At 52.8% G+C, this 15,221-nt stretch overlaps 1 pseudogene; it reads right to left on the reverse strand.

Annotated features, from left to right (window-relative positions):
- Positions 1-4,413: 4,413 nt before the first annotated feature.
- Positions 4,414-11,909, reverse strand: LOC135441935 (Fc receptor-like protein 2; annotated as a pseudogene).
- Positions 11,910-15,221: the final 3,312 nt, after the last annotated feature.

The following is a 15,221-nucleotide window of genomic DNA, read 5'->3' on the forward strand; positions in this document are numbered from 1 at the left end:
ATATCTGCTATTTGAGAATAGAAAACAAACTTCCTTTAGCTTATTTTTATGAATTATATTAACACACCTGAGTTTTGTTTAAGCTTTATAGCACATGGAATTCTTTTTTGTATCTGTTGTATAGCATATCTTATAATTAGTGATAGCCTTTTTGGTTTGTTTCCCTAGCTTAGATCCCTTGTAAGAGAGAAACCTTGCTAGCTGAGAATATTGCTTATAGTGTAATAATTGTTAGAATTGCCTATTTTTGTGTTGCAAAGAGTGTGACACAGCCCATAGAACTTTTCTGATTCTTGTTTAAGTTTTATTAGAGTTAATTGATTTTACATATAAGTTTTGTTGATCTTAAAATAAGTCTGTTAAGTTTAAATATTTTAAGTGTTTTAAATGCATGCTAATTTTTCACTACTCCAAATCAACCAAGGACTGAGGATCTCCCAGCTGATGCCATTTGAGCCAAATGATTAAAGGACTACAGTCTGTAAAACGGATTTTGAACTTTTCTGAGAAACCCCAGAAAAGGGGTGGATGTGAAAATCTCAAGAACAGAAGGGATCATTTTCAGACTCGCCGTTTGCCTCCTCTCCAGGTGCACATGAGGGAGGACAGCTGACAGACTTTTAACCCTTTGGGGTAAAAGCCATTGCTCAGACCATGGCTGGGGGACCTTATAGAGATACTGAGTGTGTGCTTTTGAATGCTTTTGCTTATTTTGCTTTGTATTTCTGGTTGTATTCAAAATAGGGTTGGTAGGATGATAGAGAAAACTTGGCAACTCCTTTCTCAAAAAGAAAGAAACGGGGGAAGTGTGGAGAGCCTGTTTCAAGCACAGCTTAAAGAAAGAGGCCGTGAAGGTATTCAGCTAAGGGAAAAGCAGCCTTTCCCAGGCTTGATCCTGTAAATAATTAGGTTCTCAGCCACCTTTTATATAAACAACGAGATTCTCAGACCGTTCTGTCCTTGGCTGCTACTGGGAACAGATGGCCGGTCTGGGAACAGATATGAAGGTTTTGAGAACTTTTCATATTATGGTGTGAACACTGATCTTGGTTTCAGTAAACTAATTTCAGGTATTGTAAACAAAAGGAGGAGCTGAAGTTTTCTCTACAGCCTATCAGAAGCTCAGATTTTGCAATATGCATGAAGTGAATTAACACTGTTATAAAAAGTTCCTAGTTGTTTAATAAATCGGAGTCAGATGCTAAATCAACAAAGGTGGTCGCTCCCTTCACTTCAACAAGGAAATAGTTGGCTTCTGATTGTGATGGCGTGGATTATAACATCTGTATTGTCTCACACTTCTCATAAGACTGAAAATTGAATAAAAGTTTTTAAAACACCTCTCAGTTGCCCCATCTATAGGTCAAGAAAAGAGTATTATCCAACACACTGACACACCTTTGCCTCAAGCATAGCCCTGCCTGGAACAAACACACTGAAAGGTTTTCCCTTTGGCCCATGTCTCAAAACATCAGGTCTCCTGTTTGACAACTCAGGTTGGTTTGGTGTCAAGGAGTTCCCTCAGAAATACTGGGTTTGTCTTCCTCTGTGCCTTCCCCTCAGCAGCCTTGGCAATGCTCCTGTGTGAAGCCATCTGTCTCACACAGTTTGAGACAACTTCAAACAGGATATTGTGCAATAAATTGTTTCCTCTAAAGTGTTCCAACAACCCCTTTCCAGCAATAGGAAATTATTACTGAATAGATGAAAGTGGAAAACCCCCAACAGTTTATTACCAAACAGAATCCCCCCATGACACGCATTCCAAGAAGGCGCCGGGGTCTCTCTCGGAAGAACAAGAGGCTGTCACGGAGCAGTTCCAGCAGCTGATGGAAGCTCTGTGGCTCGTCTGGCGTCGGCTTTCTCCCATGGCAGAGCTCCATGGAGCGGGCAGGGCAGTGAAGCAGCTGGGCTGGAGCCCCTCGCTGCCTTTTCTCCCCGGCGTGGCTCAGCTCACAGACTCTCGGGCTGGGAGCGGGGCCGCTCCGCTCCTGCCAGCACCGTGTCCCTGGGCTTGGACAAACAGTTTCCTGCCAGGAGAGCCCTGCACACTGCTCCACAGATCTTTCATAAAGGCCCAGACCAACTCCAAACACTCTGTCTGCTGCAGCTTTTCACAAAGGGCTGCAGCAATCCAGGACAGCTGCAAGTGAGTGTCGGAAGGCTCTTGTCTTGTTCCTGACAGCAGAATTCTTGATGATCTGATGCAGTTTTATTCAGATGTAACATGAGAGCTGAGGTTTTTTGTTAAAATATTTCATGATGAGTAAAAAGCCTTGAGAGCATGAGGTACAGGACTGATGTGTGAAAGCATGAGCATATCCTCCAAAGTGGCCAGTTTAATTGTCCATTTTATTACTCTTGTATTTACTCCACACTAATAAGGAAAACCAAGCTTTGCTTGGAGGCAAAACAGGCATGGAATACACTACAGTCCCTCGCAGGCTCAGCAGGACTGGCAGTGACACAGCAGGCAGTCTGATTCATTGTGAACCACTACAGAGCTACATCCCAATCTGCTTTAATTAGCGTGGTATTATTAAGAGCTCCTTTTCTGCATGAGACACAAAAAGGAGATCCCAAATGATCTTCATGCAAGCATGCAGTAAAGAACTGCTCCTGCTATCCTAAGGAAGCATTTGCTTTGGCAATTACACTCTTTCCATTCATCTTTTCATGCAGACACCTCAAGTTTTCCCCTACACCCCTGCAAGGCTGGCAGTCGCTGTTTCCCATTTCCTGTTCTTCCCTAGAGATGGTGCAGTGGCTGCTTTGAAACAAAAAGCCCTGAGATCTGGACAGCTTGAAGGAGCATGAAATGCTGATTAAGTGCTCATATTGGTAACACCGAGGTCTGCACTGCCCAGTCCTCTGCAGCATCAGAAGCAGGACGATGCATCATTCCTGTTGGTGGATGTTCATGTTTCTGGTGTGCAAGAGCAATGACTTTGAGGAGGGACAAAAATGCCCCTCTTCAAACAGTGGGTGTGCAAGGAGATGTGAAGTTTCACAGCCTTTTCTAGGATATTTTAGAAAGATCTAAGAGAATATTGTGGCATGGATAGGTCATTAATTTTGTCTCCAGAGGAATCCTCAAAGGGCACATTCACGCTGCTGCTGATGGCAACCCCATAAACTCATGGACCAGTTTTCCCTGCAACGTGCCACCCTGCCTGGGCTTTACTAGGCCAGGACTAGACCCAGAGCCAAGCAAACACATGCAGCCAGGTGACATTTTGTAACATCAGAAGCTGGCTACCATGAGGACTTTGCTGCCAAAAGGTGACAGTTTGCACCGGGCCCAGAAGTGTTTTTCCCTAAGGCAAAGCAAACTGAAATGTGACGTTTAAAAGCTTCAAATGACTATGAAAGGAAACTGCAGAATAATTTCTGGAAGGGCAGCATTGTCAATGATCATGCAGCCTACCAACAGCTGGAGCTGAATCCAGAATTGCTTCTTCCAGCTGTGCAGGAATTCATTCCACTGGCAAGCACTGGTCCATGGGAACAAATGATCCCCTAGCTCTGGGCTGAATGGCACCCAGGCTGCAGTGCAGATTGGAGGAACCCTTGTCACTTGTTATTGGCCTCCCAGTGCACTCATCCTTCTGCAAACAAGGTGCAAACAACACAGCTGCACTGCTGTCCCCGGTAAATATACATAGAGGTGACTTTGCCAAAGCAGTGCATCATTTCCCAGTGAAATACATGACCTCTTCTCACCTATGGAATTGTGATTGAAGACACCTGTGAGCCAGATCTGTGGGAGATTGCAAAGGAGCAAAGCTTTGGGATTTGGGCACAATTCTCTTGGTTTCTTTGCTCAGGCCTTTGGTGATCACAGAACACACCTAGGTAGAAAATCTTTGACTAGACAGGATCTTTTGGATCCATTGTCCCTCAAACAGGTCAATGGTGACCCTGTTGTAATGCCAAGTAACAAAGAGCAGCACAAATGACACAAAGAAAACATGGCCAAAGAGGAAGAGGAGAGGCCCAATGAAGAAAGGATGTGGTGAGACACTGGCACATTGAGTGAGCTGCACTCCCATAATCCCTAGGCTAGCAGGTCCTGGTCTCACATTCTCCTCTTGGTTTATTTAAATTTTATTTATTTATTTACTTTTTTCATCATCAAAATATAATATATAGAATTAAAAATATGTCATCAAAACTTAAAGACAGAATCAAAAGACATTAATTCAAAACCACATCTAAAGATCAGAACATATGTACAGCTGTAACTATGAAGCCTAACACATCAATCATATTCTTCAAACACTCTCCATACAGGCGGCAGCTTCTTCCTGAGCTGGGAGGAAAGAGAGCTCTTCTGGATGGGAGACGAGGACTTTGTGGGTGAGAGAACATTGGAAGTGTCCAGAGAAAACTTCTTGGGAAGACTGTAACCACTCAGATCTGCAAAATGGAGACACAAAGTTTAACAGAGACCACCATGTAAACCTAAAGCAGCTGCAGCTCCATATTTCATGGGACACCTTTCCTGCAAACTTCTAAACAGCTGCACAGGGAAACATGCTCCTGCTGGCAGACACTGAGGCAGGCCGGGGCACAACCCTGAGCCACTTGCCCAGAGCTGGCACAGGCACAGCCTGGCCTCTGGGCTGCCCTGGGACAGCAGGGAGCCCAGAGCCCTGTGCTCCCCAGGAATGGCTCAGCTGCACATGCACCCTCCTGCTCCTCTGCCTCCCCACAGCTCAGCAGCCCTACAGCTCCAGGGGCACTGGCAGCAGCACAGCTCATTGCAGGGGCATGTGCAGGGCACAGCTGTTCCCTGGCAATGTGCACAGCCTCTCTGGGCTGCCACAAGACCCTTCCTGCCAGCAGAGATTGGCCCAGCTCCCCCTCACCTCTGTGTGAGGCTGAGCCATGACTGCCTTCACCTTGTCCTCCATCTGGAGCTGCTTCAGGCCCCCCATGCCATGACTAGGAAGGGCAATGGAGAGAGTGGGGGCAGATGCACACCCTTCCTTAGGATTTTGTCATTTTTGGCACAGCTCAAAAGGCAAATCCAGAGGTGTCCAACTCAGCGCTTCCTCAGCTTTCTGGAGAACATCTCGCCTTCACCAGCCCAACATTTTGGAGAGGTTTTCCCGCACATGTGGAGGCTTGCTGGCAGCACATTCCTTCAGCTGGGTGCCCATCACCTTGCAGAGGGCAGAGGCCAGCTTGGTGGCCACGGTGCGGACGTTGGCGCTCGGCACAGGCAGCGCCTTGTTCCCCAGGCAGGACCAGAGCACGGGCAGGGCGTCGCGCTGGGCGACTTCAGGGCTCCTGGCATGAACCCCCTGCACAAGCACTGCCGGGACAGAGACACAGCTCCTTACCCACCAGCCTCACTGCAAACAAGGATCTGCCTCTGCTTCTGCTTCTTGCCAGCCTCTCTGGCCAAGAGCAGCAAAATAGCAACCAGAGCCCCTTGGTCCAGAAACGGGCAAAGCAGCTGAGCATCCTGGAAACAGAACCACCAACCCCTCTGCACTAATTGCTCCAACCAGAGCCTTGTCCCTGTGGAAGACTTCCTACCTTTACTAAATTATTTCACAATCTCTGCATGAACAATGAATTAAATGTCCAGCTGCCTTTTATTTCCATTAAGAAGTTGTCTAAACCCACACTGAGGATTTGGAAATGCACCATAGAGAGGAAATGGAGAGATTTCTAATAAAAGGGATGATTCCATTTTTGTAACTTTGATGCCAAGTGCCAAATGTCTAATCTGGCTCTTCCCTGTGCTCAGGGGCACACAGCAAAGGGCAGGATTAGAGCACACCTCAAAACTCCAGCCCACCAGAGATGGCTGCTGCCTGACAGCCAAATGAGAAACATCAGTGACCAGCTGGTGTCTTTGGCAGAATGCTTTTGGGGCTTCCAACAATGAGCTGTTTCAAACCTCAGGGCGTCTTAGATAATTACCCAGACCCCATTGCCTTGGCATTTGGGCATCTCCACATTTTATTGCCATTTCCACTCCCAATGTTGATGGCATTTTTTCTTATAATGTCCACTACAATAGGGGCATAGAGAAAGAAAAATGCTACACAGGGGACTGAAATGTAACCAAACCACCAGTGTTTTCTCATATTATCTCTGAAATATCTCTGCCCGTTTTCTGAACTGAACTGTAGCAAACACAGGCAAAAAGTTACTACCAACAGGCTTCTTGCATGGCAGATTTGGCTGAGAGATCAAAACCTGAAATGCTCAGGAGACCATTCTTATTTTCTGATCAGACAAAATGTTATCTAGCAGCCATTTAATATAATGTGGTGGAAGAGACTTCATTTTCTCTATGCTGTTAATCCACCAGCAGTCATCAACATTGAAACAGCTCCTGCAAGTACCAAAACCAATTCTGCTAAGCAGGAAAGGGGTATGGTATCCATTTTAAAATGGGAATTCATTTGAGTTTAAATGCAATTAAAGACATCAGCGACTACTGAACGTGAGGAACAGCTGTCTGTTCCTACTAAATCTCAGAGAGAACATCTGCTTTTTCTAAAGTAGTCCTAATTTATGGTTAATTCCTTTGTTTGAAAAAGAGATAAAAAGAACTGCTAAACTAAATTCCCTATTGCTGGAGATCTACATAATTCAAGTGCTCTTTAAAGGGCCTTTGACATTCCCAATTGCTGAACATGCCCTTTTGAGATTCCTAATGAAGACACAAAGTGTATTAAACCTTGCATTCAAAGATGTTGGCATAATTAGCAGTGGATTTAGCCCCAGTTAAAGCAAGGCTATCAATCGTCTTCTCTGCTATATATTGAGATTATCATGTTTCCATTCCTTGGCTATTGCTGACATAGCAAGCTCCTCTGAGGAATCAATTATTAGCTGCATTTGTAGCATTTTGGACAGCGCTGAAACGGGCAGACACTGTTTGCACACCCTGAAAGGCTCAGTCCTGTTGCTGTGTGTTGCAATGTCCTGTTTTAAACTTCCGGTCCCTTCCCAGGTGTGCCTATCCCTCTCTCCCTGCCCCCTCGCCCCTCGCTGAGTGTGCCCTGTCAATCAGGCTAACATACCAGCAAGGCGTCGTGTGATTGGTCCCTCAGGCCTGGGGGACATTGGCCCGTATAGGTGTCCCTAGTCCCTTGAGACCCTGCCCCTTCACCTGGTTGGTGGCTCACCTGTCCCCTCCCCTTCCCCTGCCCTGAGCTTAAAAGGTTAATCAGACCATGCGGCCGGTATTCTGTTAGCAGCAGTTGCCCGGTGCAGACATCTCTGTAACCATGGAATAAACCTCTGGCAACCCTCCAGCAGAATCCTCCCTTTCTTATCTTCACCATTGCCAGAAGCTCTCTCTCCTGAGGTAAACGGAGTCCTGACAAGCCTGGACTTGCGCCTGTGCCCCGCTGCACTCTCCACCAGCCAAGGTATCTCTGGGGTAAAACACCACAGTGCTGCCTTTGGCCCAGCAGCGAGGGTCAGAACTGGCCCAGGCACCATCTAACTGGTTATATTGGGATTCATATTCCAATAGGTCCAGTGTCCCCTGGCACTGGGAAGCGCCTGGGAAGCCATAGGTGGATTTGGAGCACTGGGAGGGGGAAAGAAGGGGAGCACTTGGTGGCCTGTGCAGCCTCCCTGACTCGTGGTCATCACCCCAGGCAGGATGGGCCACCATGGAAGCCATGGGATGGGGACTTCCAGTGTCCCCCAGTGTCATAGCACATTCCCATGGATGTCACTGGTGTCCTGCAGTCACCCATGTAGTCCTGGCAGCTCTGCATGTGTCACCTGGGGGTCCTTGGGGGACACAGTAAGAGACACCTGGCTTGGGGTGACACCCATGGGTGACATGTCCATGTCCCCACCCATCCCCCATACTCACCCCCTGCCCCCTCATGTCCAGCCCCTCCCCCACCTCCAGGGGATAAGGGGGTTCTGGGGGGGGGCCTGTGAGGATAAGGGGAGGTCTGAGGGGTGTCTGGGGAGGGGGTCAAGGAGAGCCATGGCTTGAGCTCCCCACTGACCTGTCCTGGGATTTCCTGAGAGCTGCAAGAAAACAAGGATGGGGTGATCTTGGGATCCCCTGGGCCCCAACCACACCTGGGACCTTTCAATGCCCACTGGACCCCTGAGCCTCCAGCAGACACTGATTTCTACTGGACTCCCAGGACCCTGCACCCCAAAGCACCCGTGAGGAGCCCCAGAACACCTGAGCCACCCAGGTACTCCAACCCCCTCTCCAGGAACCCTGAACCCCTGAGCACCCCTCAAGCCTCACGTAACCCCAAGAATGGAATGCAGGGAAGCCTCCAAACTGCTCCAGGATCCCTGAAGAGCTCTCAACATCCCTGCACAACTCTCCAACACCTCCCTAAAAACCCGCAGGAAATCCCAGTGACACCCCAATATTCCTCAATGCCCTTCCTGGGACAGCCCAGGACCCTCCAAAAGCCCCCAAACCTGTGAGCACCCCAAGCAAAGGTCACTGGGGGCTCAGCTTCCTCAAGCTCAGGGGCTTTGAGTGATGCCCCAACGGCCCCTCCAGTGTTCGGGGCTTCCCCCCAGTTCCTGTAGGACCTTGTGCCACCCCCATTGTCACCCACCCTGGCGGAGCCATCAGTGACAGCCTCCAATGACAGCCAGGAGCAGGAGCAGGAACTGGAGGGTCCTGCCGACATTCACAGCCACTGCTGGGGACAGAGGGGACAAATTGAGGTCATCCTGAACTGCAGGAGTCCTGAACACCCTGATGACCCCATGTGACCCCACCTGTGATCCAGGATGAGCCAGGTGTCACCTCCAGTGCCAGCTCAGGGCTGAGTGCCTGGAACACGCAGTGCCCATCCTGTATCAGCTGATTGGTGGCCACACACTGGTAGGTGCCCGAATGTCCCACATCAGTGGCCCTGAGCTCCAGGAGGGGACCCTGGGCCACCTCCTTCCTGTTGTGCAGCCAGGTGAAGGTGACAGGGGCTGAGCCCACCTGCACTAAGCAGCACAGGGTCACGTTGTCACCTGCACGCACCTAGTGGGACAGGAGACCGGGTGTGATGGTGGCATTGGCCACAGGCACTGTGGGGATAGAGATGGTGCTGGCATCGGGCCAGGTGGGATGGGGGTGCCGTGGGTGGGGTCACCCCCAGCCCGAGGGTCCCACTCACCCAGGACGGTGACATTTAGGGGGTCACTCTCAGCCACACTGTCCCCGTCACTGATCCAGCACCAGTACTGGCCGCTGTCATTGTCCTCAACGTGGCACAGCTCCAGGTGGGGGCCGGTGCCCAGCAGTGCCCCTGAGCCCTCCCGGTGCCAGGAGAAGGACACGGGACCTGTCTCTGACCACCGCACAGCTCAGCACCAGGCGGTCCCCAAGTGCAACCTGTTCCACAGGGGGCTGTGCTGACAGGGACACCCCCGAGGGCGGGACCCCTGTGGGAGAGTGGGACACCAGGGGACAGTGAGGGACCCGGGGGGGTGTCAAGGAGGGGCAGGGGAATTCCAGTGAGGGAGAGAGGGTGCAGAGATTGGGGAGGGGGGCTTAGAAAGGAACTCTTAGAGATGATAAGGGGGTCAGGGAGGGAACACCAGGAGAGGGAAATGGGCAACACCAGGAAGGGTACGGGGACCATGGCAGGGAATGGTGAGAGCTGGGCAATGTGCAGAGACCTCAGAGAGGGGTGAAGGGACCCAGACAGGGGTGAAGAGACCCAATATGAGATGGAGGGAAACATGAGCCAGGAATGGGGGGGCCTTAGGAGTGACCTGGGGCAGCGATGGCAGGACACAGAAAATGCACCAGGGAAGGATGAGGGTACCCATGTATGGGCTGGGTGTCCTGAGGAGAGACCCGAGAAAGGATTGGGGGGGGGCAGGGAGGGATCTAGAAAAGGTTGGGTGCCCCAGAGCAGGCATCAGGGAGGGCTGGGAGATGCCAGGCAGTGTGGGGGACATGAGCCATCTGTGGGGGCTCCTCATGCCCATCCTCGCACTCACTGCACACTGTGATGAGGAGCCGGTTGCTGCTCTTCTGCATGGACCCCTCCTGGGAGTGCACCTCACAGCCATAATTCCCCGAGTGGGAGTTCCCCACGGCGGGCACCAGCAGCTGCGGGGACCCCTGTTGGTCCCCCACCACCTGCCTGTCCCGGTAGAACACGTGCAGGAGGGGGGCTCGGGGCCACAGGGGGCTGGGGGTGCTGAGGCAGCTGAGAGTCAGGAGGGACTCCTCAGTGAGCTCGCGGGGACCCTTCAGCACTGGGACCGAGAAGAGCTCTGGGAAGGAGAGGGGAGGTGAGGACTTTGAGTGCACTGGGAAGTGTCTTTGGGGTTGTCAAAATATTGGAGTTCCAGCCGTGTGGGTGCTCACCATGCACTGTCACTGCTGCTGATCGTGACTGCCAGGACCCCACCAAGCCCTCACATCTGTAGCGGCCACTGTGGGGCAGCTGCAGAGGTGAAAGGGACAGCTCAGTCCCCTTTAGGAACATCCCAAGATCCTTCTCGTCCCGGTAAAATTGCACCCTGGTGAGATGGTTGTCCTGCCAGCACTGGCAGCGCAGTGTCAAGGTGTCCCCATCCAGCAGTGCCTGTGCTGGCACCTGCAGCACCAGTGGGTCTGTGGGACAGGAAGGTCACATCTCACTGATGAGACTGGTCTGAGGTGGGTGCCCATAGCACCGGGGACATGTGGGTTCTCTGGGGTGCTGTGGGATGCACTGGGATGTCCCTGTGTGCAGGGCACAGGCTCTTGTCACATGAGGGGTGTGAGGCCATCCATGGAATTGAGCCCACCCTTACCGCTCTGGGGCCCCCATGATCATTCAAGGTCTCCCCTCACCATCTAAGACTGTCAAGGGGGGGCTGCGCCCAGTGCTGGGTCTGTCACATTTGTAGGTGCCACTCTCAGTGACACTGAGGTGGTTCTCTCCCTCCTGCCTCCAGTCTGCCCATCCTTGTACCAGGTGGTGGCACCGGCGGTCCCTGAGCCCTGGCAGTTCAGTGTCACCCGGTCCCACAGCACCGCCGCCTCCAGGGGGCTCTACCAGGAGCTGGGTGGTCTGGGCACCTGTGGGTGACAGGGGACACCAGCCTGCCAGGGCCAGTGTGGGGCTGGGGACAGCGGGGTGGGGACATGGCATCCCCTGAGGACTCACCAGCGAGGCCGAGGGTCTGGGCTGGAAGGGAGAAGGGACAGGGCTCAGTGGGGGTGTCATCATGAGGACAGAGGCACATGGGGTACAGGGTGTGGTGGCTGTCACCCAACTGTCCCCATGGGGACAGATGCTCTTGTGGGAAAGTGTGTGGGTAGTCCCCAAAAGTCTGGACAGGCAGGGGTACATGTCTGTGTCACAGCCACACGTGTACTACATCCCTGTGGCACAGACACCTTGGAAACAGGGACACCGAGGCCACCCTGGGCTGAGGCAGAACATGGGGACACTGAGAACACCCCAGGCACAAGAACACCATGGACACAGCCCATGCTGGCCCAGGTCACCCCACCAGCTCATGATCCCATCCCCATGATCCCATCCCCATTGCCACATCCTCACAGTTCTTGTCCCTGCATCCCAGTTCCCTTGTCCCTATCCCCAGAGCTACCTGAGCCCAAAGGTGCCAGTCCCCACATTCCTGTCTCCACATCCCCATCCCCAAATTCCTGCCCCTGTTCCTGTCCCCAAAGCTACTCTACATCCCCAGTCCTACCCAGGTCCACTGTGGGTAACATGGACTGGCATTGCTGACATTGGGGACCTCAGGGGACCCCACAGACCCCTGTGCCCCCTCCCCTCCCTATCCCCGGGGTGTCATGCCTGTGCCTGGGGCACTCACCCCACAGGAGCAGCGCCACCTTCCCGGCCATCCCGGTGTCCCCAGCCATGTGCACTGGCTGTCACTCGCTGCTGTGGCCACCGCTCCCCTGGCTGGCGGCTCTTCGGATGAAGGGGAAGGAAGCGAGGTCATGTCTTGAACTCATGTGTAGGTGGCCCTTGGTGGAGGCAGGCTGGGGACAGGTTGGGGACACGGGTGGGTGGGACAAAATGGTTCATGGGCTTCCCAGGAGTTGGGAATTTGGTGGTTTTGGGGTGGCAAGAAGGGGGTCACTGGTAAATGGGGTCCTGAGGACGGGGAATATCCAGCAATGGGGGTGCCATTGGAATGAGTGTCTCCCTACCTGGGGGGACTCAGGGATGGGAGTCCCAGGGGAATGTGGGCTCCAAGGATTTGAGTTCATGGGATGGGAGAATTATGGGTCCTAGGAAGATTTCAGGGGATGGAATGAACAGGAAGGTGTTCCTTGGGAATGGGGTGCTGGGCCATGGAGATCCTCGGGAATGTCAGTGTTGGGATGGGGGCTGCAGAGAGAGTTGGACATGAGGAATGGAGGTCCCATGTTTCTGTTCCCGGGGAAATGGGGGTGCCAGGGATGGGCAGTGGCTAGGTGAGCCCATGGGTTGCAGCTCCTTTCTTGGGTGCTTCAGATTTTGGGGTGACCCAGAGCCAGCACCACCCCCACATGGTGCCGGTGTCCAGGGGGTCACCCCAGACAGATTCTGGGCTGCTCTGGGTCTGTGTCCCCCAGCCTCCAGTGATTTTTGCCTCTCTTTATTCCATTTCCATCATTTTACCCCTCAATTTCACAACCCCCCAGTTCGTGCCTTGATGGTCCTTGGGGGCATCTGGAGCAGGGAACAGGCTGGGGGAAGCCCAGGGTGGGGGAAGCCCAAGGTGGAGGAAGCAAGAGTGAGGGGTCTGCAGGGAGGGCTGAGGAGGCTGTGGGGGATGGGGGAGTGCAGCTTTTACCTCCCAACACTTTCACTTTTTGTCTCCCGCAGCAGAAGGAAAAGACCATTTGACACCTTTCTCACATAGGGGGAAGGGTTCTGTCCTTGGGGGGCACATCCAGGGGGCTCCTGTCCTGGTGGGGAACCTGTCCCAGAGGCGACACATGCTGGGGAAGACGGTCCAGTCCTGGAGCTTGGCAGCTTCTTCATTCTTGCTCATCCCCTGCAGGATCTGAGCCAGCAAGAGCAGCTTGGGAATGGAACCCTGAGCAGGAAGGAGCTCCCAAACTCCTGCTCCTTGAAGCCAGTGGCCATGTAAGGGTGGGGCCCAGCCATGGCCCAGCCCCACTGCACAGGGTTGGCCATTGCCCAGCCCTGCTCTGCCCAGCCCCAGGTGGCAGCCAGGACCTGAGGGTCCCCATTGTCCCCCTGGATTTGATTCTGGCAGCTTTAGAGCTGCTGCAGAGGTGAGAATTCTGTGGGGGAAAAAGGCCTGCCTGTGGTTTGCTCAGACCTGCAAGAAGCACACAATCCAAAGGGAGCCCAAGCAGTGGCTCTGTGAGGGCCTTTGATGGTTTTCAGAGCAGGGCTGGCTGGAAACCCCCGCGGTAGGGGCAGGTGTGGGGGAACCAGCCTGGAAATGCAGCAATTGATCATTTGTTCCTCTTTGTAAGGGACAGAGAGAACCACAAGACTACTGCAAATTGCACAACAATATGCCAACAACCTTCCTGGGAACCTCCTTCTTGAACAAAATCTGCAGCCTTGAGGAACGTCATGGAAAGAATGCTTGGATTCCGACTTTGTCCACAAAAATAGAGTGAAAAGTGTGGAAGTATCGGTCAGTGGCTCTGCCCATGGCCGTGGTGGGGCTGTGGGGAGTGACCCTTTCTGGATTCCAGGTGGTCCCAAAGCTGCTTCATCCCTGTCCTCCTTGCCTGAGTGAAAGCCTGAGGGTTTGCAGGAATTGTGGTTTAAAGCCACCAGAGGTGCTGTTGTGGACCCGAGACCTGCCTGGGGTCAGGCGCTGTCTTCCTTCCATTTGGGATCATGGAGAGCAGTCGCGTGTGTTGCACAGGGTGTGTGCCTGGCCCCGGGACACTGCTACGTTGCCAGTGGGCACTGGGATCCAACCTGCTGCCTTGGCGGCTTCTGCCCGCTGCCGGTGGTGGTGCCGGGACCGATTGGTGCCCGTGAGTTTGCAAAAGGAGCGATTTCCCCTCCTGCCTCCCGTCCGAGGCCGCCATGGCCCCTGAGGGGATGGCGCTGGACCGGGGCGCCCCCTGCTGGCTGAGAGTGCTCATTGCAGCACCCCCTGCTTGCCGCGAGTGTTCCCTGCAGCGCCCCCTGCTGGCTGCGGTTATAAATGCCACAAAAACCAACAGCACTGAGCAGGAGGGAAAGTTCTGGGTTTGAGTTGCTTGTTCTGTTGTGGTTTATAAATTTCCCACTACACAGCTGGTATTCCTTTTCTTACACTTTTGCCTTTAGGCCCCATCATTTTTGAAATTAAAAAATCTTTTTGACACGTGTCTTCCTTACATTCCAAGACAGTTCCCACTTTCCTTGACAGATATTTCTCATTTAAATGAGTTGCCAACTTGTGGGTTCCAGCATGGATGGGACAAACACTCCCAGAGGAGACAGGTTCAGGGACTTGGCCAGCTCATGCTCTGTCTTTTATGCCAGCTGGGACACCAAGGGCCCTCTCCCCAGCTTGCACTTCTGCTCACACGGCCACTCAGGAGCTGGCTTTGGCAGAGCCTCACACTATCCCCAGTGTGCCATGGCTGACAGACTGATGGACATTTGGGGCCCTGTCTCTTCAAAAGCAAGGCCTGACCCACTCCTATCAAACACAGGTCTTCCACAATGTCTCCAGACATCAAACTTTTCTTGTCTCTGACACCCCACCTTGTGCCATGGCCTGATGCTGACATCCCTGGAAAAGGGAGATGCTCCAGAAACCACAGAGGGTCTTTGTGACATCCTTGTGTTGGGAACACAGCAGAGGAGAAGTTTGGGACTGGGGAGAAGAGAACCTAGAGCCTCCTGAAGGCCACTTTGGCCATCAGAGCAAGGAAGGTCCAGGACCCTGCCAGGTTCCTCTGGTGGACGAAATGTGCTAGGGGAAATGTCTGGGCTTTGTTCTTTGCTCTTGCTTTCACAGGAAATCGTTCCTTTTGTGACCCTTTCGACACTGGACCTTGTTGCTGTTACTGTTGTTTTACTCTCTCTTTTTGCTGTTTCTGGAAATTGTTCTTCTCTCACCTCTTTGGGATCTTGGTGCCTCCACGGGGACGAAGAGGGGCAGTTTTTAGTGGCAGCACACACATGAGTGGGTGCCCATGGGTGGGGACCCCCAGTGCCCCCCAGTTCCACCACACATTCCCATAGATGTCACTGGGTTCCTGTGGTCACCCCTGGGGTCCCCGCAGCTTGGCGTAGGTCACGGGGGGA

This window comes from Zonotrichia leucophrys, unplaced genomic scaffold, assembly GCF_028769735.1.
Source record: "Zonotrichia leucophrys gambelii isolate GWCS_2022_RI unplaced genomic scaffold, RI_Zleu_2.0 Scaffold_713_25931, whole genome shotgun sequence".
In the NCBI taxonomy this organism is placed as follows: Eukaryota; Metazoa; Chordata; class Aves; order Passeriformes; family Passerellidae; genus Zonotrichia; species Zonotrichia leucophrys.